The 23432-nt window shown below is 44.4% G+C and overlaps 1 protein-coding gene across 3 annotated transcripts in view; it reads left to right on the forward strand.

The window, feature by feature from the left end:
* GNB1 (G protein subunit beta 1) overlaps positions 1 to 23432 on the forward strand; it is a 75912-nt gene that overhangs the window by 26272 nt on the left and 26208 nt on the right. Inside the window, exon 2 of one of the 3 annotated variants that reach the window (XM_043924691.1) lies at positions 17074 to 17122. The exons of 1 other annotated variant lie outside the window; for it this stretch is intronic. The gene's annotated coding sequence lies outside the window, so the exon portion shown is untranslated. Of the gene's footprint in view, positions 1 to 17056; positions 17123 to 23432 lie in introns of those variants that run through there. One more of the 3 variants, XM_043924692.1, reaches the window with a different exon arrangement.

Consider the following 23432-nt stretch of genomic DNA (forward strand, 5'->3'; position numbering starts at 1 on the left):
TGAGCAAAGAGCCAGCCCTGCTATGGTCACCTCCCCCACACAAAGGCCTGGCTCTGGGGGTGCTACCAGAAGGGGGCCACGGGTTCCAGCTGTCACCTGGTGGAGGACGTGCTCCTTACTGCCAGCCAGGCCCTGTGTGCCTCCTCTCCTAGTGCACACGCCACTGTATTTTAAAACAAAAGTAAATATATCATGAAGTAGAGTGCAAAATTTACATCACTTCCCCCCCATTACCACTAAATACTTCAGTGCATATGTTTTGAGAACACAGACATATTTTTATATAAGCACAGTTCAGCTATTAATATCAGTAAGTTGAACACTGAGAGCTGTCTACTTTCTCCACATTTCTTTGGTTGTCCCCATACTGTCTTTACATCTGTTCCTCCCTGTCTGGCTCTAGTTAGTCAGGGAACACGTGTTGCATCTAGAGGTCAGGTCTGTTCTATTTTAATCAGAAACAGCCTGCCTTTGTTGTTCTTTTCCTTGACATTTTAAAGAGTGCAGGCTGGCTGTCCTGGAGAATGACCCTTCTTTGGGTCTGTCTGGGCTTTCTCAGGGTTAGATTTAGATTTTGTGTTTGGGGCAGGATACCACACAAGTACTGCATCCTGGGCCTTCTCTGGTGAGTGTTTCTGATGCTCTCTGTGCCACTTGGAGGGTCTGGCCCGAACCCCATCTCCTGGTCCCTCAGCACCAGCTCCCTGCAGGGATGGCAGGTCACCGTGAGCACCTGCCCTCAGGGCTGTGTGTGCATCCCTCAGGATACATGTCCCAGCTGCCCTGGGATGTACCCTCCAGTAATCAGTTACTGAGTTCCTCTTGAGTGTTGTTCCAGGAACACAAAGATTAGGAAGTCACTTCTTGACTCTTGGTGAATTTATGGTTATTGTCCAGTTTTACAGCCCATACCTAGAGCAGGGGGACGGAGAGCCAGGTGAGGCTCTGGGTGGAGGTGGGACCCACAGTGGTGGTTTGTGGGGCACCCTTCCCTGCTGCTCTGCCTCCCCTCCCTCTCATCCCTTCCACTTTCCTCTGAGTCTTCATGAAGAGACTCCCCAGTTCATGGCACCTTTAGTGTCCCTGGGGTTTTCACAATGCCCCAGGCTAAAATAAATGCCTAAAAGTTTCCTTTATTGAGTCCTTCAGTTAAGTCACTTAGTCGTGTCCAACTCTTTGCGAACCTATGGACTGCAGCATGCCAGGCTTCCCTGTCCATCACCAACCCCCAGAACTTGCTCAAACTCATGTTTATCAAGTTGGAGATGCCACCCAACCATCTCATCCTCTGTCGTCCCCTTTTCCTCCTGCTTTCAATCTTTCCCAGCATCAGGGTCTTTTCCCGTGAGTCAGTTCTTTGCATCAGGTGGCCAGAGTATCAGAGCTTCAGCTTCAGCATCAGTCCTTCCAATGAACATTCAGGACTGATTTCCTTTAGGATTGATTGATTTGACCTCCTTGCAGTCCAGGGGACTCTCAAAAGTCTTCTCCAACACCACAGTTCAAAAGCATCAATTCTTTGGCCCTCAGCTTTCTTTATAGTCCAACTCTCACATCCATACGTGACTACTGGAAAAACCATAGCTTTGACTGTATGGACCTTTGTTGGTAAAGGAACATCTCTGCTTTTTTTTTTTTTTTTTCATCTCTGCTTTTTAATATGCTAAGTTTGTCATAACTTTTCTTCCAAGGAGCAAGCGTCTTTTAATTTCATGGCTTTGCAGTCACCATCTACAGTGATGTTGTAGCCCAAGAAAATAAAATCTGTCACTTTTCCCATTGTTTCCCCATCTGTTTGCCATGAAGTGATGGGACTGGACGCCATGGTCTTAGTTTTTTGAATGTTGAGTTTTAAGCCAGCTTTTTCACTCTCCTCTTTTTCATCAAGAAGCTCTTTAGTTCCTCTTCGCTTTCTGCCATAAGGGTGGTGACATCTGCATATCTGAGGTTATTGATATTTCTCCCAGCAGTCTTGATTCCAGCTTGTGCTTCATCCAGCCCAGTATTTCCCATGATGTACTCTGCATGTAAGTTAAATAAGCAGGGTGACAGTATACAGCCTTGATATACTCCTTTCCCAGTTTGGAACTAGTCTGTTGTTCCATGTCCGGTTCTGTTACTTCTTGACCTGCATACAGGTTTCATAGCAGGCAGGTAAGATGGTCTGGTATTCCCATCTCTTAAAAAACTTCCCACAGTTTGTTGTGGTCCACATAGTCAAAGGCTTTGGCATAGTCAGTGAGGCAGAAGTAGATGTTTTTCTGGAGTTCTCTTTGTCAATGATCCAGCAGATGTTGGTAATTTGATCTCTGCCTCCTCTGCCTTTTCTGTATCCAGCTTGAACATCTGGAAGTTCTCAGTTCATGTACTGTTGAGGCCTAGCTTGGAGAATTTTGAGCATTACTTTGCTAGCATGTGAGATGAATGCAATTGTGCGGTAGTTTAAAGATTCTGTGGCATTGCCTTTCTTTGGAATTGGAATGAAAACTGACCTTGTCCAGTCTGGTGGCTGCTTCTGAGTTTTTCACATTTGCTGGCATATTGAGTACAGCACTTTTACAGCATCATGTTTAGGATTTCAAATAGCTCAATTAGAATTCAGTCACCTCCACCAGCTTTGTTTGTGGTAATGCTTCCTAGGGCCCACTTCACCCTCCAGGATGTCCAGCTCTAGGTTACCACATCGTTGTGGTTATTCAGGTCATTAAGGTCTTTTTTCTGTGGTTCTTTGTATTCTTGCCAGTTTTTCTTAATATCTTCTGCTTCTGTTAGTTCCAAAATGTTTCTGTCCTTTATTGAGCCCATCTTTGCATGAAGTGTTCCCTTGGTATCTTTAATTTTCTTGAAGATCTCTAGTCTTTCCCATTCTGTTGTTTTTGTCTATTTCTTTGCACTGAGACCTTAGGTTCATTATAAGTATTTATGTCTTAAGAACTTATAGCCCTTAAAAAAAAAAAAAAAGAACTTATAGCCCTTTGAGAATGTAATACCCATAAATTGGAGGAAACTTTTTTATTTTATTCTTAACCATAAGAAAGCTGAGCGCCGAAGAATTGATGCTTTTGAATTGTGATGCTGGAGAAGACTCTTTATAGAGTCCCTTGGACTTCAAGGAAATCAGAGCAGTCAATCCTAAAGGAAATAACCCTGAATATTCATTGGAAGGACTGATGCTGAAGCTGAAGCTCCAATACTTCGGCCACCTGACTTGAAGAGCTGACTCGCTGGGCAGTAGGAGAAGGGGCGACAGAGGACAAATGGTTGGGTGGCATCACTGACTATCAGTGGACATGAGTTTAAGCAAACTCTGGGAGATGGTGAAGTACAGGGAAGCCTGGCATGCTCCAGTCCATGGGGTTGCAAAGAGACACGACTTAGCAGGTGAACAGCAACTACAAACCATTGTTGTTAGCCAATGGGCAGTATAGCTTCTCACACTCAGAATGTGCCAGAAAAAAAAAAAAAAAAAACGTGCCCGGACATGACTGTCTTTGTTTCCTGGTTCTTGGATTCTTGGGCAGTGCTGTTTTCTCTAAGCAGCCGCGGAAACCCCGCTTTATAAGGATATGACGTCATCAGAAAGGCTGTAGCACCACCTGCTGTTGGAACTGTGTACCGTCTCGAGCTAGCTGCTTCCGTGCTGTCTGTCACCTCTCAGGTTACTCTGTGCTCGTCTCAACTTCAAACTGTCTTACACCCTGGGAGTTTGCTGCATCTTTCCATGCAGCTTGAGTACTGTGGTTTTAATAGCTCACAGTCGGCTTGAACTAATCCCTGCAGATTTGGGACTCGGGGGCTTCCAGGAGAAGGGGCTTACCCCCTGGAGGAGCCAGGTGAAGGTGGAAGGCGGGACCTTTTCCTGTCCAGGAATCAAATTTCAGTCATTCTGGACTGTCTTTCCCCAGAGGGGAAGTTGAAGGACCTGCAGGAAAACTAGTGGTGTCAAATATAAAGAGTTTTTTTTTTTTTTTTTTTTATAAAGAGGTTTTACTGGCATTTATAATGTGTGTTTTATGGAAAAAGTGAAATTTATCATCTAAGGAACTTAAAAATCGACCTTCGGTAGCCTGTAATTTTTCTTGACAATTGTGACAAATGAACTGAAAACATAAATGACTTACCAAGATAACAGTGGCTGTCTTTGTTAGATGCCCTGATTCTGGCCATGGCCCTTTGTCCTGTTCTTGACATGTAAGTGGTAAGACGGTGGGGACAGCCATGAGTGCTTTAAAGAAAAATTATATTAGAGAGATTCTGCAGATTTTTTTTTTCTTTTAGGGCTTCATGTGTTGACTAAGTTTTTGAGAACTGAATTATTACTTGCTGTATCTATTTGGGTTTATGTATGATGCTTTATGACTCCTCTTTGCCAACTAGTTAAATGGTACCAGAGAGAAGAGTTACAGCTTACAGATGTAACATACAGCAAGTTACATACAGATGTAACTTGCAGGGAGAAGCGTATTACTGTATTAAAGACACTAGTCTTTTTTTGTCCAACCTGTGTTCTTTTCTAGGGACCTACCCCATCTCAGGGGCAGCCATCCCCTCCTGGGTTGCAGTCAGCTTTGGCCCACACACACGTTAAGACAGAGGGTGAAAGATAGGGAAAGTGCCCCCAGCCAAACTTCAGAAGGATTGCCAGGAGCCAGTCACTGGGCGCTGCATCCTGTTTTCTCGTGTCCAGTGCCACACCCTGAGGCTGTTGTGCTTGTCCTGGGACCTGTCGGATTCCTCCATTGCCCATGGGAATTTTCTCTTTTTGGCAAACAAAAGAGCCTTGACTAGACCAGTTAAACCTTCTGGTGGGTTGAGGGCAGGGGAAGTCAAGTCATTCTTTCGTATCTAGAAGTAATAATTTCCTAAAAGATGTAGTCCTTAGTAATGTCAGAGTTCTTTTTTTTCTTTATGTCCCCCCACCATTGACAAATGGCACAGGTAATTGGACAGTGTATTTATTTATCCAGTGACAATATACGTAGTTGATAATATGAAGTAGATAGTAAATAGATGGGGAAACAATGGAAACAGTGAGAGACTTTATTTTGGGGAGTTCCAAAATCACTGTAGATGGTAACTGCAGCCATGAAAGTAAAAGACGCTTGCTCCTTGGAAGAAAAGCTATGACCAACCTAGTCAGCATATGAAAAAGCAGAGACATTACTTTGCCAACAAAGGTCCATCTGGTCAAAGCTGTGGTTTTTCCAGTAGTCACGTATGGATGTGAGAGTTGGACTATAAAGAAAGCTGAGGGCCAAAGAATTGATGCTTTTGAACTGTGGTGTTGGAGAAGACTCTTGCGAGTCCCTTGGAATGCAAGGAGATCCAACCAGTCCATCCTGAAGGAAATCAGTCCTGAATATTCATTGGAAGGACTGACACTGAAGCTGAAACTCCAATACTTTGGCCACCTGATGGGAAGAACTGACTCATTGTAAGAGATCCTGATGCTGGGAAAGATTGAAAGCAGGAGGAGAAGGGGACGACAGAGGATGAGACGGTTGGATAGCGTCACTGACTTGATTGACATGAGTTTGAGCAAGCTCTGGGAGTTGATGATGGACAGGGAAGCCTGGCGTGCTGCAGTCCAAGGGGTCGCAAAGAGTTGACAACTGAGTGACTGAACTGATAATATATGAAAATACGAAATGATTAAAAGTCAGAATATGCTGTTCATGTAACGTGGTTTTCTTGAATGTCTTCATTGTGTCATTGTTTTCCAGGACACATCCCTCAGAAGGTTCAACAGTATGTGAATCTTTTCCCTTTCCTTTCTGAATTAATGTGATTTTTCTTTCTTTAAAATATAATATAACTTTATTTTATTTTTGACTGTCCTGGGTCTTCTTGCTGTGCAGTCTTTTCTCTAGTTGCAGAGAGTGGGGCCCCCTCTTGGTTGCAATATACAGCCTTCTCATTGCAGTGGCTTCTTGTTTTGGAGCAGGGGCTCTAGGGTGCACGGGCTTCAGTAGTTGCAGCACGTGGGCTTGGTAGTTGCGGCTCCTGGGCTCCAGAGCACAGGCTCAGTAGTTGTGGTGTACAGGCTTAGTTGCTCCGCATCATGTGGGATCTTCCCAGATCAGGGATCGAACCCATGTCCCCTCATTGGCAGGCGGATTCTTTACCACCAGGGAAGCCCCAATATTATTTTTGGCTTTAAAAGAAAAATAACTGTCAGAATTTACATTCTTAATCATCCCTTGTTTCACCAAATTGTTAATTACTGCATTAGTATGATTGGGAGGAGGAAATACCGTCCACTAAAGAAAAAAGTGAAGAAATGTTAAAATATTTGGGAGGCCCCTTGATGCTAGACTCTTTGGCATCAAGAGTAGGGTGAAGAGTCCGATGACTGCGCCCCTGTGCCAGGCTATGCGTGTGCGGATACTTTTCCTCTCAGGTCTCCGAAATTATGTGTCCTCACTTAACTCTTGTAGGTCAGGAGCTCACAGCATCTAGTTCTGTGCAAAGATCTGCCCTCGTCCTTCTGTCATGGCCAGGGAAATGCCAGCTTCTCTCCAAGGAGTGCTTTCCTTACCCTGGACATAAGCACAGTGGCCGAGTGTTTATTACTCCTTTGAGGGGAGGGGAGTTATTTATGTCATATACTTGTTAATCTTTCCTAATAAATGAGTAACTTGGATGGAACTTTGATTTTTATACCTTGGTTTTCTTATATTCAGTAAGCTTCTTGGTGAATTCCTACGACTAATGATTCTTTGATCAAAGAGTATTTGAGTATTTGCTTCCTTAAAGTTTAATTAGGAAGGAAAGTCTGGGACCAAAATGATATGTGTATGATGTGTATAGATCCTTCTTGAAACAGACTTTTGATGCCCATTTCTTTGCTGTGTTTCCACTTCTTTTCTGTGATCCCCTTCTCCCTCCCTACCCTTTTTCTCCTTTTTTTTGATGACTGAACTTTTTTGTACCAACAAGTTTGCATTTAAGAGAGGGATGGCAATTGGAGTACATTCAGGAGTGGGGAAAACAAAGTTACTGTGTCTGTTCCTGTCTGCGTCCATCAGGGTTTAGTTTACGCAGGTGAGAGCCTTAAGTGCGGGAGCAGGTCGGTGTGTGGACCCCTGCTTCAGTGCCTGGCACCAGGCAGAAATGTGTTGAGTGTGTGAATGAAGGCTCATAGACCATTCATTGCTGGAGGTTCTGTAATCAGTTTACAGCTTCTGTCCTGCTTCAGTGCTGCTGGACAGTGTGGCTGTGTTTTCAAACTGGAAGTCCAGGCACAGCTAGGGGCTCCTGTGGGCTCGGTCCTGCTCCCTCAGTAAAACAAGCCACACGACTCTGTGGGTTCCCAGTCAAGTGACAGTTGTGTTTGCCGTGCACTGTAAGTGTGCACCAAGTGTGCAATAGCATGCTCTCTAAACAGCTGTGCAGACCTGAAATGAGAAACACTTCACTGCTAAAGAGTGCTGACCATTGTTTGAGCCTTCAGTGAGTCAAATTAGTAACAGCAGGGATCACTGATAACCATGACAGATACAGTAATAATTAAGAGGTTTGAAATATTTCAAGAATTCCAAAATGTGACACAGAGACACAAAGTGAGCAAATGCTGTTGGAAAAAATGGCGCCAATGGACTTGCTCAACACGGGCGAGCCTGCCACAGCCCTTCAGTTTGTAAAAAAAATGCAGTATCTCCAAGTGCAGTCAAGCAGTCTGCCTGTATGTGCTCCTGCCTCAGTCTGTCCTGAACCCGCGCCCGCACAGGGCTGGGTTTGCAGAATGCGTTTCTGACAGAGACCACGTGATCCATACAGACATCAGCTAAACTGTACAGTGCAGAGCACTGCCGGCTTCTGAACTGCCTGAAGGCACAGAGTTTGTTCTTGCTCCCTTCCAGGTCCCCTTATAAGTCCCAGTGGCTTCAGAGACACTTCAACTCAGAGTGCCTTCCATGTTTCCATTTTTATAGGAAATATGTTCATGTCTTCAGCCTGTAAGTTTTGGAAGCAGGTCCCTATTCTTGAATGTGGGGGAATATTTTACTTTTTAAAATTTGTCTCTAATAACTCTTCAAGGGAAGAATACACTCATGTTTCTCAGGTTTCTTTGTGAGGGACTAATGGTCAGGATCATGGTTCAAATCTGGCAGAGAGACCCAAGTTCACCTGGAGCGTTTGTGTCCATGTGTTTGGCCGTCGTCAGACTCAGTGAATCCGAGTCCTGGGGAAGGTGCCCAGATGTGTGGTGGGTAAGGTACAAGTCCTTTCAACTTTCTTCCATAGGAGGAGTCAGATGTCAGAGCTCTCCTTTAGAAAGTTAAATCAGGTGATGCTGAATAAGATGGTTGGAGAGAAAAAGAGGTGGCTGGGGAGTGAGTTAATAGTAGGCTCCGTGAAAACTGAGCTGGAAGGAGGCCAGCAGTGGGAGTGAGTCCAGGGTGGGAGAAAGGGAGATTGGTGGGATTGGGTGGCAGCTTGGGGTAGAGTTTTCTGTGCTGAAGAGGGTGGAGAATGGACTGTCGGGGGGTTTGGAAAGGCAAGCCTGTGATTGTGATGGGATTGAGCCTGAGAGTGCAGGACCTAGGGTGCAGCCAGGAAAGGGCGCAGCAGGAAGAGCAGGGTCCCCTCACCTGGTGTTCAGGGAGCAGGAGGTGACTGGCACGCCAGGTGTTGCTCGTACAAAAGAAAGGGGACCAAGGTCCGCGGTTGCCATTACCCAGGTGGGAGGCATGGGTTATGTGATTGGAGGCTAGGACAGGTGGGAATTTCAGAGACACTTTTGGTGAAGCCATAAAATGAGGAAAGAGGTCATGGCCTGACTTGCTAGCACTTAGGGAGTGGCTACCCTGGTGCTGGTATGGGGTGATGTCCAGGCATTTTTACTAGAGGCACTTGATTGGAAGAAACAAACCAGCTGAAGTCAAGATTAAGAAAAGCAAGAAGAATTAATTATAAGTCTGGAATGCAGAAGCCCTGGGACAGGACAGGAGCCGTGGGGAGTGTGCCCCTCCTGTGTGTCCATGTTGCTCGTCTTTTTGCTGCTTAGTCCAAGCTGTGGTGGGTGGGCTGCCACAGGCCTCAAGTTCATGTCTCACTTGCTGCTTCTATTTCCACAGCATCAGGGGACACAGTTTGGTCTGACATTGGCTGGAGGGTACTTGTCCTTGGTGTGGTCAGCTCTGACTGGGGTGACGGGGAGCCTGGGACAGTCCTGAGACCAGGTTTTGGAGGAGGAGCAGTTAGGGCAGCTCTTAGGAACTCGGTTTGTAAGCTGACAGGCCCCTTCCCTCTAGAACAGCCGTGAACGCTTGGCACCATCCAAGGTACTGCCTCTTGGGGTCAGCACGGCAGTGGTCAGAGAACTGGATGAGCCAGGTGGCTGGGGAGCGTGGTGGTCAGGGAGGTGTGATCAGCTCTTGTCTCGAGATCGAGTGCTGTTTCCTGGCAGAGGGGAAGAGAGGGCAAGGACATTCTGAGCAGAGGAACACATTTAATTTTTTATCTGATTTTCTTTTAAAAATTGCACACAGACTTGTTTTTAAATGACAGTAAGTATTGTGTCAGGGTAAGCCCCTGGGCTCAAATCCAGGTGCCGGGTGTCATACCAGCTCTGCCCTTTGGTCTTAGCTTTGAGCCCAGTTACTGACCTTCCTCTGCCTTAGGTATCTTTTCTGTAATTTTGTAGAATTGAAATGCCAAGGAAGGATGATAGCAGTACGCACTTGTTAGACCCAGTGTTGCTGTTGGGAAGTAAGATGCTGCTGACTCTTGATCTGTGTAGCACATTTGTTCCATCTGGAAACTTTGAGGGTCCTGCCTCTGGTGTTCTGAAACATGATGTATCTTGATAGTGGTGTCTTTTCATTCATTATGCTTGGCCCATGGTGCATCTTTTCCACCTGGAGATTGAGATAGTTCCAGGAGGAAATGATCAATGCCAGGAAGAGTGGTGGTGTAGTTGTGCTCCGAGCATATTGCTGTTTTCATTCATTTTCCCACACTGATGTATCCCTGGCTATATATTTCCACAGCTCGTCCTCCAAGAATGTGTTAAATGCTCCGTAGTTACTGCTCTGCTTGATGGTAAAGTTACTCTTTTATTGCAAACATTTGAGCTATTCTCCTAGGCAGACCTAAATTGGGAGAAAGTTGGAGCTCTTTGCAGGTCATATTGCACAGGTTACCACCCTTCTGCAAAAAATAAGTACTTTCCCTCATAACTTTTGCCCAAGAGATTTATTGTCACATGTGGAAACCACATGCATGGTTTTGAAGTGTGACTTTTTTTTAAAGCTTTTAATGAACGCAAGAAAATACAGGATAATTTGAAAAACAACTGAACTTGGTTAGAAGTTTTTTATTTGACAGCTGAAGTTAGCCAGAACTGTTTCTGGTTGGAGCATCACAGGCATTCCTGGGCGCCACTTGCACCTTCACATGGAGCTGGCTCACCCCAGACTCTGATGGTGGGAATGGCAGGCCAACGCGTTCTTTCATTTTCACACTGCTCAAGAATGATGGTGCGGACATGAGACTCCTGACATGTCACTGTACCACGTCACCACGACGTGTGGCTTGGTAGTGTTCTACAGGCTGGTCAGACTTGGAAAGGACCCAGCGGTTGGAGCTGTCAGGGGCTTTACAGTGGAGTTAAACTAGCGACCAGTAACATAACACTGTCTGGAAAGTCCCCAAATATTTGTAAATTCAACAAAGATTACATCAGAAGGGAAACTTGAAAGTATTTTAATTTGATTGAAAGCAAAAACAGAGCATAGCAGCATTTGTGGAGCATAGTGAAAGCAGTGCTTATAGGGAAATATAAAGAATTAAATGCTGACTACAGAAAACAGTGGTCTTACCGGTCTAAACTTCTACTGTAAGAAGCTAAAAGAAGAGCAGATTGATTTTAAAACAAGCAGGAGGAGGACAATAATGACAAGAGCAGAATTATGTGGAACTGAATGTAGAAACACAGTAGAGAAAATCAGTGAAACTGAATATTGGTTCTTTGAAAAAATCAAATTGATAAACCTCTAGCCAGCCTGAGAAAAATAGCACTTAAAACACTGTTAAAATGAAGAAAAATTAATTAATGAAATATGAAAAACTAAAAGTTAAGTATTAATTCATGCTTTTAAAAATGTACTCTTAAAATGCATTGATTGAGCTGTTAAATCATGAACGTATTATTGTGCCAAGTTTTCCAGCTACTACAGAAGCTCTTTCTTACTATATTGGTCAGTGAAAAAAAATTTTTCTTTTTAATCTTTAATTATAAAATGTTATTTTCTGACTTTATCTTCAAGTAATCTCATCTTTTATTTGATCACTGCAAGGGTGTGTTTTTAAATCTATGTTTGCTGTCGGTTGGCCATACTATTTCCCTCCCCTAGCTTTTTTTTTTTTAAAATGTTATTTTTATTCATTTATTTTTGGCTGTGTTGGGTCTTTGTTGCTGCGCAGGCTTTTCTGTAGTGGCAAGTGGACTATCTAGTTGCAGTGCTCCGGCTTCTCATCGCAGTGGCTTCTCTTGCTGCGTAGCATGGGCTCTAGGGCGCAGGCTTCAGTAGTTGTGGCACACGGGCTTAGTTGCCCTGAGGTGTGTGGGATCATCCTGCACCAGGGATTGAACTTGCATTGGCAGGTAAAATCTTGACCACTGAGACACCTAGTTTTATTTATTTGTTTAACAGTTGAAGGAGAGTTTTTATTTTTGCATCCCGCTAAATATTGGGGAGGGAGTTTAAGCTGATCACTTGAGCACTCTATGTATTAGTTGCACAGTCATGTCTGAACTTTGCAACCCCATGAACGATAGCCCTCCAGGTTTCTCTGTCCATGGGGTTCTCCAGTCAAGAGTGCTGGAGTGGGTAGCCATTTTCTTCTCTAGGGGATCTTCCCAACCCAGGAATTGAACCCGGGTCTGTTGCTTTGCAGGCAGGTTCTTTACCATCTGGGCCACCAGGGAAGCCCTTGAATAATTCAAATACATGTTGATTAAATCCCTTGCTTGAAGTTTTTCTATAATAAATGTCGATTGTATTATACACCTAGTTTTGAATAACTTTTGAAGCTAAATGGAGCAGTGAACATTCTGTACTTTGACCAAGATTTAGTAATTTCTAACATTTTCTTTCTCTGTGTGCTTTCTGGTGAACCATTTGGTTGTTGTAGGTGTCATGATACTATATCTTTACAACTTCAGCCTGTCCCAAGAACAAGGATGTTCTTTTACACTTATCCCAAAATCTGAACATGGATTCAGTGATGCCGAATCCAGTCCACATTTAAATTTCCTGTTTTCTTCAGAATGTCTTCATGCCCTTTTTTAAATTCAGGGTTTAACCAAGTTCAAGTGTACATTTTGTTGTCATGTCTCCTGAGGGCTGCTACATTTTGTAGTCTCCTGTAAAAAGCTTTACCTCTTCTTCTTTCTGTCTTATTTATCTGTTATTTGAGTATTATTGTGTATGTGTGTGTTTCCAGTAAGATATATTCTGTTATAGTTATTATTCCTTTTTACCCTCAGACTTACTCCTAAATTTGTTTAGGGTACCTTCTTCACATTATCATTTCCCACTCTTAAGAACAGTTTTGCGCTAAAGAATTAATCAGAACTGAGAAGTTTACTTTGTCTCGTACAAGCGCCCAGTCCTTTTTGCAGAACTGTTAGGATTGGATTGTTCTGGAATTCAACCTTTTTCAGGTTTTAGAAAGATGAAGGTGTGTGTGTGTGTCAGATTTTCAGTGCCACCAGTAGGACTTAGACACCTCAGAGTTTGTGACAGAATACACGACTGTTCACATTGAGCAGGGTAAGGACTGATCATTGTCCTCATGCCTGCTCTGGCCAGGTATGGGTAACTCAGAACTGCAGAGAAGAAACCGGGCACCTGCATGCTCTTGCTGTCTTGGGGTTGTGTTGGATATAGGAGGAGTCATTCCCAGGACCTTCCCTTGATCTGAAATTTTAACATCATCAGTAAAAGAATTCTCTAGGTGTGTCTCTATAGAGGGTTTGGGTTTTAGATTTTGAAAAATACTGAAAAAAAACAAACAATAGTCATACAATTACTAGTATTTGGTACTTAAAATCTCATGATGTACTAGAATATGTACAAAGAAGTTCATCACAGAGATATTTAATATTGCTAAATTAACAACTACACTGAATCAAAACATTGGCTTAGTTGATCTTATCAAGACTGTTTAAGTGCCTAATCTTTGACATAATAATAATAATTGCATTTCTGAAAATCTGCTCTGAGGATATTAGCCTAGTACACTTGGCAGTCGAGCACCTTGACTAAGGGAACCAGGTGTCTGTGGCCCTGAGAACGGCTGAGTACCCCGCCCCTCGCTTTTGTGCAGTGGCCTCTCTGCTCTGGACTGTGTTAGTCTGGTTGTGTTGGTCCTCTGCCTCCCGGGATAGTTTCTCATGCTTTCTCCTCTGCATTGTAGCAGGACCCAGGCAGGTGGCACACACATTGGTTTTGTTGCCTTGTGTTTTCAGTGTCTGGCAGACTGTCTCACATTACAGGCATGGAAATTATTTGAGTGAGTGGATGTCCAAGGGATTTGACTTCCCAGACCAGAGCTGGGAGGGGTGTGGTGTGCAGCTGTCTGTCCCTGCGAGGGAGTGGTCTGGAAACTTCGTGCTGCATAGGTTTACATAGCTGGACCATCCATAGAGGACCAGAGGGAGGAACACAGGGCTCACACCCCTCTTCCTGGAGGTGCGCCACTCGTCAGAGGAAGACTGTCTAAAAGCAGTGTCAGGATCGGCGAAGCGTTGTTTATTTGGGGTATTAAAAATGTTTGGTTTGCTTGTAAAATTGACTTTACAGTTGTGTGGTTTACCCTGTTGAATCTATAATTTGAATTTTATTTTACATACTTTATATTTGACTAAAAGTTGATCTTTAAATGTTGGAGCCTTTTTCTTGAAGTTTATGTTTGTATTTTCCTCCAACTTCTCTTTCTAACTGGATTGCTTTCTAAGAAGATTAAAGAAGAAATACTCAGCATGTGCTCATACCACCCCTTACCTCCCCTCTGTAGCCGCACCCTCCTGGTGGGCTTCAGGGTAACTGGAGTGTCCGCACGCCCGCCTGCTGCCCAGGGGCCATGCTTCCTTCTGACTGTGCTGTTCGCTGCACACTCCCCTGTGAGCCAGTCAGCCAGGCTCAGTGGAGCAGTCTGAGGTGCTGGGCTCTGAGGGGTCCAAGGTGTGGCTCACCCGCCACTGTGCTTTTGCCTCTGGTCAGTGTGGTGGCTTCATAAAATGTAGACTTTGGGTTTTTAAATCCCTGTTTATCTGATTCCCTGTAAAAGTGGTGCTTCTGGTTTAGGATCACGTAGTCATGTATGGATGTGAGAGTTGGACTATAAAGAAAGCTGAGTGCCAAAGAATTGATGCTTTTGAACTGTGGTGTTGGAGAAGACTCTTGAGAGTCCCTTAGACTGCAAGGAGATACAACCAGTCCATCCTAAAGGAGATCAGTCCTGAATATTCATTGGAAGGACTGACACTGAAGCTGAAACTCCAAAACTTTGGCCACCTGATGCGAAGAATTGACTCATTGGAAAAGACCCTGATGCTGGGAAAGATTGAAGGTGGGAGGAGAAGGGGACGACAGAGGATGAGATGGTTGGATGGCATCACCAATTCAATGGACATGAGTTTGAATAAGCTCTGGAAGTTGGTGATGGACAGGGAAGCCTGGCATGCCACAGTCCATGGGGTCACAAAGAGTTGGACATGACTGAGCGACTGAACTGAATATATACTGCTGTCTGAGACTGTGATCTTGTTCTTTCTACTGGGTTCTGTGGGCTGGGCAGTCAGAAGAAGACCCACAGTTGGGTCTTGTATTCAGCCAGAAATGAGTCTGGGCAGGACTCCCTGTGAATCTCGGGCAGTGGGGTGGGAATGGGAGGGGTTTGGAGGTGCTCTCAGCACCCTCTGTAGCTAGAGGGTAAATGCTCTTGGCTCCCACAGAATAGGCATCTTGAACTGTTTCATGCCTTGGGCCACAAGACAGTCTAGGCCTTTGAATTAGATCAGACTGTGATACATTTTTCTGACTTTTATACTTTTGTGTTCCTGTCTCTTGATGTGAAAAATCCCTGAAAGGACTTGCATTTGGAGATCCAGTTGAGGGCAGCAGTCACCTTGAAGGAGTGGCTGTCACCTGGGGCCAGTATTGCTCTCCTCATAGAATGACTAGTGGTGTCTGGAGATTGGGGATTGTCGCAGCTGGGGAAGGGGTGCTGGGCCCAGCCAATTGCTGAATACCTCCCAGGAGATGGGGCAGCCCCCACCACAAAGAACAAGCCAGTCTCAAAAATCAGCTGTGCCAAGACTGGGTTCCCCTCTTTTAAATTTGATGTCTGGGTGAAGCCTTCAGTGCCCACTCCTCAGAGCTCCGCTCAGTAGGTTTGTGAGGGTGAGCCATAGTCTACCCTGTCTCCCTCTTATTCCATACTTGCTGGTTTGGGTTTTGTTTTTTTTTCTTTTCCCTCTCTCTGATCTTTTGGCCTCCAAGACATGTGGGACCTTTGTTCCCTCACCAGAGATCAACCCCTGCCTCCTGTATCCGCAGTGCGAAGTCTCCACCACTGGACCACCAGGGAAGTCCCTGGTTTTGTTTTCCATGCACCTTTAACAGCACTTTTTCCTCCTCCCATCCGAGGTAAAGTTCTTAAAACCATTTTGAAGTGGACTATCAGTGGCATTTTAGTAATTCACAGAGCTGTGCAGCTGCTGCATCTCCCTAACTCCAGAACACCTTCATCTTCTCAGGAGGAGCCTGTGTCCTTGTTATTGTTCATAGTCCCTGCAACCCCTGCCTTCTGTCTTCGTGGGTTTGCCTGTTTTGGGTGTTTCACATAAACAGAATCATACAGTATGTGACCTTTTGTGTCTGGCTTTTTGACATAGCATAATGTTTTCAAGGTGTTGTCCATGTATCAGCATTCATTCTGTTCTATGGACGAACAAGATTCCATTGTGTGGCTGGGCCTCATTTTGTTTATCTGTTCATCTGCCGATATTTGGGCTGTTGCCACCTTTTGGCAGTTGTGACTAGTGCTGCTGTGAACATTTATGTGTGGGGACTGAGTACCTATTTTCAGTTCTTTCAGGTGTATAACTACAAGTAGAATTGCTGGGTCGTGTGGTGGGTCTGTGATTAACTTTTTGAGGAATCCCCACACTGTTTCTTCCGTACTTTTATTGCCAGATAAGTAGTATGTGCTTGCTTATAACATATGCAGCATAATTTTACAATAAAACTATTTTGTTAAATAAATGCCTTAGAATTCACAGTTCAGCTGGGGGACATTTCAGCTTGTTGATGCCTGTTCCAACGCCCAGATTAGATGCATGTATGGGAGTTTCTAAACATAATAGTGAATTGATCACTAGGCAGGAGGTAACCTGCGAAACATCCCAAAGTGGCCCTTCCAGATAGAGTGTCATTTGGAGAGATTACCAGAGCATTTTAAAATGTATTGAAACTTAGTTTCTGGGAAAGAACAAGCACGTATTTCCAAAGAAATCTAGAATGAAATTTATTTTTGTGCTGGCTGCAGTATGATGAGAGGCAGGTCCAGAGGCTTATTGCCATGTCTTCTTCTCTGGCATCCTGGACAGGAGGTCCGTTTTGGACAGTACCGAGGCAGCTGGAGGGGTGGGCAGGGTGTCTGTCTAGGTGGACTTGCCTGCTCTGAGGGGACATTCACATAAGATCTTCTGGGGGAAGTTACTCTTAGAAGTGTGTTGAATTACAGTGATTTTTCTGTTTTTGTTGTTGCTGTAATTTTTCTGGTAATACCCCTTCCCCCTGATTCTTTCCAGTTTAATTCAAAGTGTTTTCCCTGAGGCATTTTTAAGTTTTTTTTTTTTTTTTTTAAAGAAATTGAGATCATCTTTCTTCTTCTGCACATTGAAGAACTTAATGATATTAATACAAAGTACTGTTCAGTGATTTGGGGGAAAGAAATGGTGACAGGGAAGGGGTGAATTCATGGCTTCTTAAAGTGTATGGAATATTGTGTCTCACAACCTTAATCAATGCAAATACAGCCTTTTCTCTGTTGCAGACAATTTTACATGTTTGGGAGAACAGACCAGCAGCACTTCTGAATTAAGGTAATTTTGATATAATTTGATTTTATCAGTTTTTAAAGTAGAATGTTTACATTTCTTCAGGGTTTCTTCTTTTTAAGAACCGGGTTTTTGTTAGTTTTGCCCATCTTTAAACCAGTGTTGGTTTTCAGAATAGACTGATCCAGAGAAAGGTGTTTTCTTCCAAGGCTCCCTCCGTTGTTCAGCATGGAGGGGTAAGGTTCTGGAGATGATGGTCCACATTCTGGACAAGAGCAGTATTTCTCCAACTTCTTCCAGGAGAAAGCTGGAGAGCCCCTTTGTAATCAGGTCTTAGTTGGAGTACCAGCTGATGATACAGATTGAAGGTGAAGCCATGAAATCCAGAAAAAACTCCAGTATGTTTGTACGAGGTGGGAGAGAGAAAGCAAAAGTGTCCCAGTTGTCAGGGGTGACTAGGTGAGGGCATCTAGTTCTTTGTGTTTTTCTTCCGACTCTTTGTAAGTTGAAATAATTTAAAATTAGAAAGCAAGACTAAATTGAATGAGTTAGGTGCTCGGACAGTTGGGAATCCTTATATAAAAGGTGAACTTGACACCACAGACAGGAATTAACCCAAGATGAATCATAGAACTTAACGTAAAGCCTAATACTGGAAAACCTCTAAACGAAAACATAGAAAATCACTGAGACTTCAGGTTAAGCAAGGATTTCTTTTCCTTTTTTCTTTTTGGCCACCATGCAACTTGTGGGATCTTGGTTCCCCAGCCAGGGATCAGACCCTGTCCTCAGCAGTGAAAGTATGGAGTCCTAACCACTGTACTGCCGGGGAATTCTGAGGCAAGGATTTCTTAGTGACGTCAAAGACACAGTCCATTAAAGAGAACATTTTTAAATTGGACATGGTGACAAATTTTAAAATGCCTGCTCCTTCTAAGATACTTAAGAGAATGAAAAGACAAGCCACAGAAAATATTAACAGATCGCATGTCTTCTAGGTAACCTGTATCCAGAATAAGTAAAGCACTCTTAAAATTCATTATTAAGAAAACAAACAACCTAGTACAAAAGCAAGTGATTTGAGCAGACACTTCACCAGAGAATATAATGAGATAGCAGATGAGCACCTGAAAAGATGGTCAGAATTATTAGCCATTGGGGAAATGCAAATTAAAACCACATCGAGACACCACTAACCACCTACGCCAGTGGCTAAAGCGGAGAAGACTACCCGCACCCAAGTGCTACTGAGGGTGTGCCGCATCAGGCTCCAGGGCACGGATGGTGGGCGTGGAAAATGGTGCAGCCGTGTTGAAAACAGCTCAGCAGTTCCCGAATATGTTGAGTACACGCTTGTTATATATGATCCCGCCGTTCCACTCCTGGTGCTTACCCAGGGGAGATGAGGGCAGGTGTCCATGTAGAGACCATGCTGAGGGCACACAGCCAGAGCACGGGAGGGTGCGTCCTGTGGGATTCACGTGTGTAAAGTGACAGAAAGCAGACTTGTGGTTGCTGGGGGTGGGGGCAGTTACAGAGGGGCACGGGAGGCGGGGTGTGGCCATGTTGGTTGTCTTCAGGGAGGTGTGGTTTCAGAGGTGTGTTAATCTTTCAGAATGTATCAAACTATCTGTTTTGTTGTGTTACTTACTTTCAAAAAATATTTTTTAAACTGGAAGGAACTGTTAGCATATGAGCTGATGAGCTGCCCCGGCCTCAGTCTGATGAGTCCCTGGTTGGTTACCCTGGCAGCCACTGTTATGCATAGTTCCGCCTCTGTAGAGACCTATTTCACTGGCTGGGTAGGAAGTGCGGCAGGTGAAGGAAGAGGTGGTTTTCTGTTACTAAAGCGTTTCAGGTGGAAAATCCTGTTAACTGCTTTTGTAACAAGTTCTATTTAGTGAAACTTTGCTGTGGTTCAGTCAGGTGTTAAAGACCTTTTGTGGATCCTCATTGAGTCCTTGTGGCCTGTGAGGTAGGGATTGTTTGTGTCTCCATTTTCAGACCAAAAGCCAGACTCAGAGGGGTTACACCTGCTGACGAGTGTCAGGCCTGGGGGATGAATGTGCAACCCCTGCCACGTGCGGCCGCACTGCCTCCACCAGCAAGGCCTGCTAAGGCACGTGGGACACCCAGTGGAGTTCATCGTAGTTTGCCAGAAGTGAGTGTAAAGACAGATTATCTGCACAGTGGTGTGCATGTGGCACGGTGGAGAGCAGTCTTCCCCCAGCTTGAGGGTGGCAGCCTCTCAGAGGGGCCTCTGTCGCGTGTGGCTGACTTCCAGTCCGACCACCTTTCCCGTTTAGCCCTTCCTTCCTTCTGGGTGCGGGTGTCTTAGATGGCGTCCATTGTGTATTAAACTTGGCTGTGAAATCATTAAAGTGGAACTTCCTGACTCTCACAGGGCGTCTGGGGAGACCTGAGTACTGGGGGGGGGGGGGGGCCCTCCCCATGAACCATTGAGCATTTGGAAGCTGCAGAGGCTTCCTGGACTCACAGGTTGTGGGAGCGACAGCCTGCAAAGGTGGGCTCTGGGCAGCAGGTCGGCTCTCCCCTTTTGGAACCTGCCCGCTGCACCCTGCAGCCCTGCCTGCTTGGGCTTCCTCGGCTCCCACTGTGCAGTGCTGCCAGGGCCCTGGGGTCTCCTGGGTCTGCTCCGATGCTTTGTTACGTATAAATGCAAGGTGGACTGAGATGCATGTTCCTTTCTGGTTCAAGAATTTTCTTAACAGGCACAAAATAGTATTCATGTGCTAGGTTAAATAAGTCTGAGTTTTAAATTATTCAGTACAATAGCATATGTTTGCAACTTTTTAAAAGCTTTCTATAACATGCTTCTTATTAGATGTTTTAATGTTATGAAATGTAAATTCTTCATTTGCATTTTACTATTTTGAAGATAGAAAAACTACTATTTCCAAATGTGACATTGCATAGGAGCCATAATTACCTTCTGTATGGTGGTAAAACTAGATAGTGCCTTCTGAGTGATGGGCTTTAGTAAACAAAATAGGGAATGGGCAGTACTTGATACCATCTCTGTGTAGGGAGGATGGAGCGGCCTTACAAAAAGTACTTTTTTACTTTCTGTGTGCTCTGCAGTCTGTCCATGGAGCTGGAGTATTTTCCTACTGTCTCCAGGTACATGGTTGGTTTTTTTAAAGAAATTATTTTGGTGGGAGGAGGTGGCTTTGTGCAGCTTGTGGGATTTCAGTTCCCCAGCCAAGGAGCAAACATGAGCCTGACAAGCAAAGTGCCAAGCCCTGACCACTGGAGTGCTGGGGAGTTCCTGCTGTGTGGTTAGTTTTTGTTACACAGTAAACCCCTCTGGGTGCTTTTAGCCCTGTGATGGTCCCTCTCACTCAAGGACTGGTGCCAGGTCTTGAGAAACCAGGGAAGTGTGTGGCTGGAGGGTGTGGGAGCCACTTCCAGGCAGCAGACCAGATGCCTGCATGGCACCAGGGGCTTTTCCTCTGCCCTGATGTCTGGGTTTGCGTGGATTTCTTAAGTTGATACACAGGTTCTCTGAAATTCAGTTTGCGTGGAAGTGGCTTTTAGCTGTCAGTGACTGTGAATTTATCTGTGTACGTTTTATTATGATTTGAAAGTATAAGAACATTTATTTTCAAAAGGTAGTAAGCTGAAAGGGCTTCCTATGTGGCGCTAGTGGTAAAGAACCTGCTTGCCAATGCAGGAGATATAAGAGATGTGGTTTCAGTCCCTGGGTCAGGAAGATTCCCTGGAGGAGGGCATGGCAACCCACTTCCAGTATTCTTGCGTGGAGAATCCCATGGACAGAGGAACCTGATGGACTGCAGTTCTTGGGGTCGCAAAGAGTAGGACAGGACTGAAGTGATTCAGCACACACTGAGACTCCTCTTCCCGCTTAGAGAACATCAGCTGGGGGCCTGGAGCCAGTCAGACCTTTGTAGCACTAATAGGTAAATTCACTTTCCCTATAGAGTCTATCTTGTATCTTTTTTTTTTCAATTTACAGAACTAATATACTATCATTGTATCAATTGATTTCTGGTGAGAATGGTTACATTTTTACATTGTACTGGTGCTTCAGGGAATATGCTTAAATTGGCCTTAGATAGTAGATTGAGAAGGAGGCTATGCTACATTGTTGTAAATGTAAAGTGTGAGAAGCAAGTCTTCCCTGTATGCATTGTCTAGCAGTAAACACTAAGTGGGGGTTGTGCTTTTTCTTTAAAAACTTGTATTTGGGGGACTTCGCTGGCAATCCAGCAGTTAAGACTCTGTACTTAAGACTCTGCACTTCTAATGCAGGGTTTGTGGATTTGATCCCTGATCGGGGAACTAAGATCTCACATATCTGCTGTGTGGTTTGGCTAAAAAATAAATAAAATTTGCATCAGAAAATTGAGAAACAGGCAAATCTCATGAGATAGCTTAGATGTTGGGGGCAGACTATTTAAATCATTGCATTCTTTTAAAAATGTTTTGTTTATTATTTTTGGCTGCTCTGAGTCTTCATTACTGTGTGTGGGCTTTCTGTAGTTGGGATGAGCAGGGACTGCTTTCTAGTTGTGCTGGCTTCTCTTGTTGCAGTGCATGGGCTCAGTTGACTTGTGGCATGTGGGATCTTCCCATACCTGGGATGGAACCCATGCCCCCTGCATTGGCAGGCATATTCCTATCCCCTGGACCACCAGGGGTGTCCTAAGTCATTGCATTCTAAGAAAATGTAACACAGTGTCAAAGAACATGTGTAACAATTTTCTTGGATGCTTTTTAAATCCAGAGCCAGATGAGAATTCTACATGTAATGGGATCTCCTATCTTAGTCTTCATTACCATCTTTTACTTATATAAAAGCTAGTTATGGCTTACTGAGTGTTGAATATGTTGATATCTGCTACTTCTTAGAAGATAATGTAATGAATGTTTCATCAAAACTTACTTTTTATCACTGTTGAATCATATAAGCCTCCAGGGTCAACCATTGAGTTGTTCAGACAAATTTGGGCATTATTGGGACTGACTCTCACGAACAATTAGCTAACATGGCAGTGTAATCCATGTCAAAATACAACAGAATCTGCTTGAGGAATACCTATGTGTCTATATTTTTAAAACAAGATACATGACAAATTTCATATATACTTGGAGTCAAACAGTACCAAGAAATAATGACTGTATAAAAAAAATTTTAAGACAATGTTCAAACAGATTAAAAGAAGAATATTACCTAAAATCACACAGCTCGAACAGAACTCTCCTAGTTTTGTTTAACCTCCCTTCTTCCTATCAGAGTCTCATTTCCCTCAGAAGTAAGAAGCATGTCTAATAGTTACGGGTTTTAGCTTCATTCTGACAACGAACAGAAGAGCTGCCACTCCCTGTCATCGGATACCCAGACCATATTCAGGTTGTCCTGTTTTTTTCTGTACATTTGGATTTTAAATCGATTCAAGGTCTCTTAACATTTAAAAAGAAACTATTCTAATGGAAAATTGAAATATAGAAAAAGTTAATAAATAGCATAAGGAACTCCTATCACCAGACTAAAGCAATTACCAACTTTTGGCCGGACGTGTTTTTCTGTGCCCTCCCGTTTCCCTCCTCAGTTTTTTTAAATCAAATTTCAGACCCAGCATTTTATTCTTAACTCTGTCAGCATCTATCCCCCCACCCCAGGGAAGCCTGGGGGTGCCCTGGGAGGAGGTGTCCTGTGCCCTGTCCCTCGCCCTGTGGAGTTGTGCCGCCTCAATTCTGGAGGTTAACTTGGATTTGGGAATGAAGGAAAAAAACAGAAAAGCTGGTGAAATTGGTTTAAATGCCTCACGCAAAACTCCTTTCTCCAAATGCTGCTCTATCTGGAGGTGAGGTGTGGAACTGGTTTTGGCCAAGCAGGTCAGCAGACTCCTGCCCCTGGGGCACAGGATACCATCAGGGCTGCTGCTTCCTCAGGCAGTCAAGTGCAGCAGGGCCCCTGGTGGTTGGTGTCTTGGCCGCCTGCCCTTCAGTGGGCTGAGCCCGACTGTTCTTTCTTGGCTGCTCTGTGGAGGGTGCACTCCGTGATCTGATCGCTGATCACAGAAAGGCTTCTGGAGCCCTTTGCAGTGGTCTCGCTAGTGCTCTTTTCCACCCCAGCACTTGCACACCAGAGTGGAGAGTGAGTGGGTGGACGTCACCTTCCTTGTCTGTGCAGAACCAGAACCCAAATTATACTTTGATACAGTGGAGAGGACTGGGCTCTTGCTAGGCTGTGAAGCTGCTCGAAGCCGCTGCTGGACATATCATTTCACAGTACTTGCTTTTATGTTACATTTCTGTGGAAAATGTCTCCTAAACAGGTGAAAGCTAGTGGCAGATGTGGGTCACAAAG

Source organism: Cervus elaphus, chromosome 14, assembly GCF_910594005.1.
Source record: "Cervus elaphus chromosome 14, mCerEla1.1, whole genome shotgun sequence".
Classification (NCBI taxonomy): Eukaryota; Metazoa; Chordata; class Mammalia; order Artiodactyla; family Cervidae; genus Cervus; species Cervus elaphus.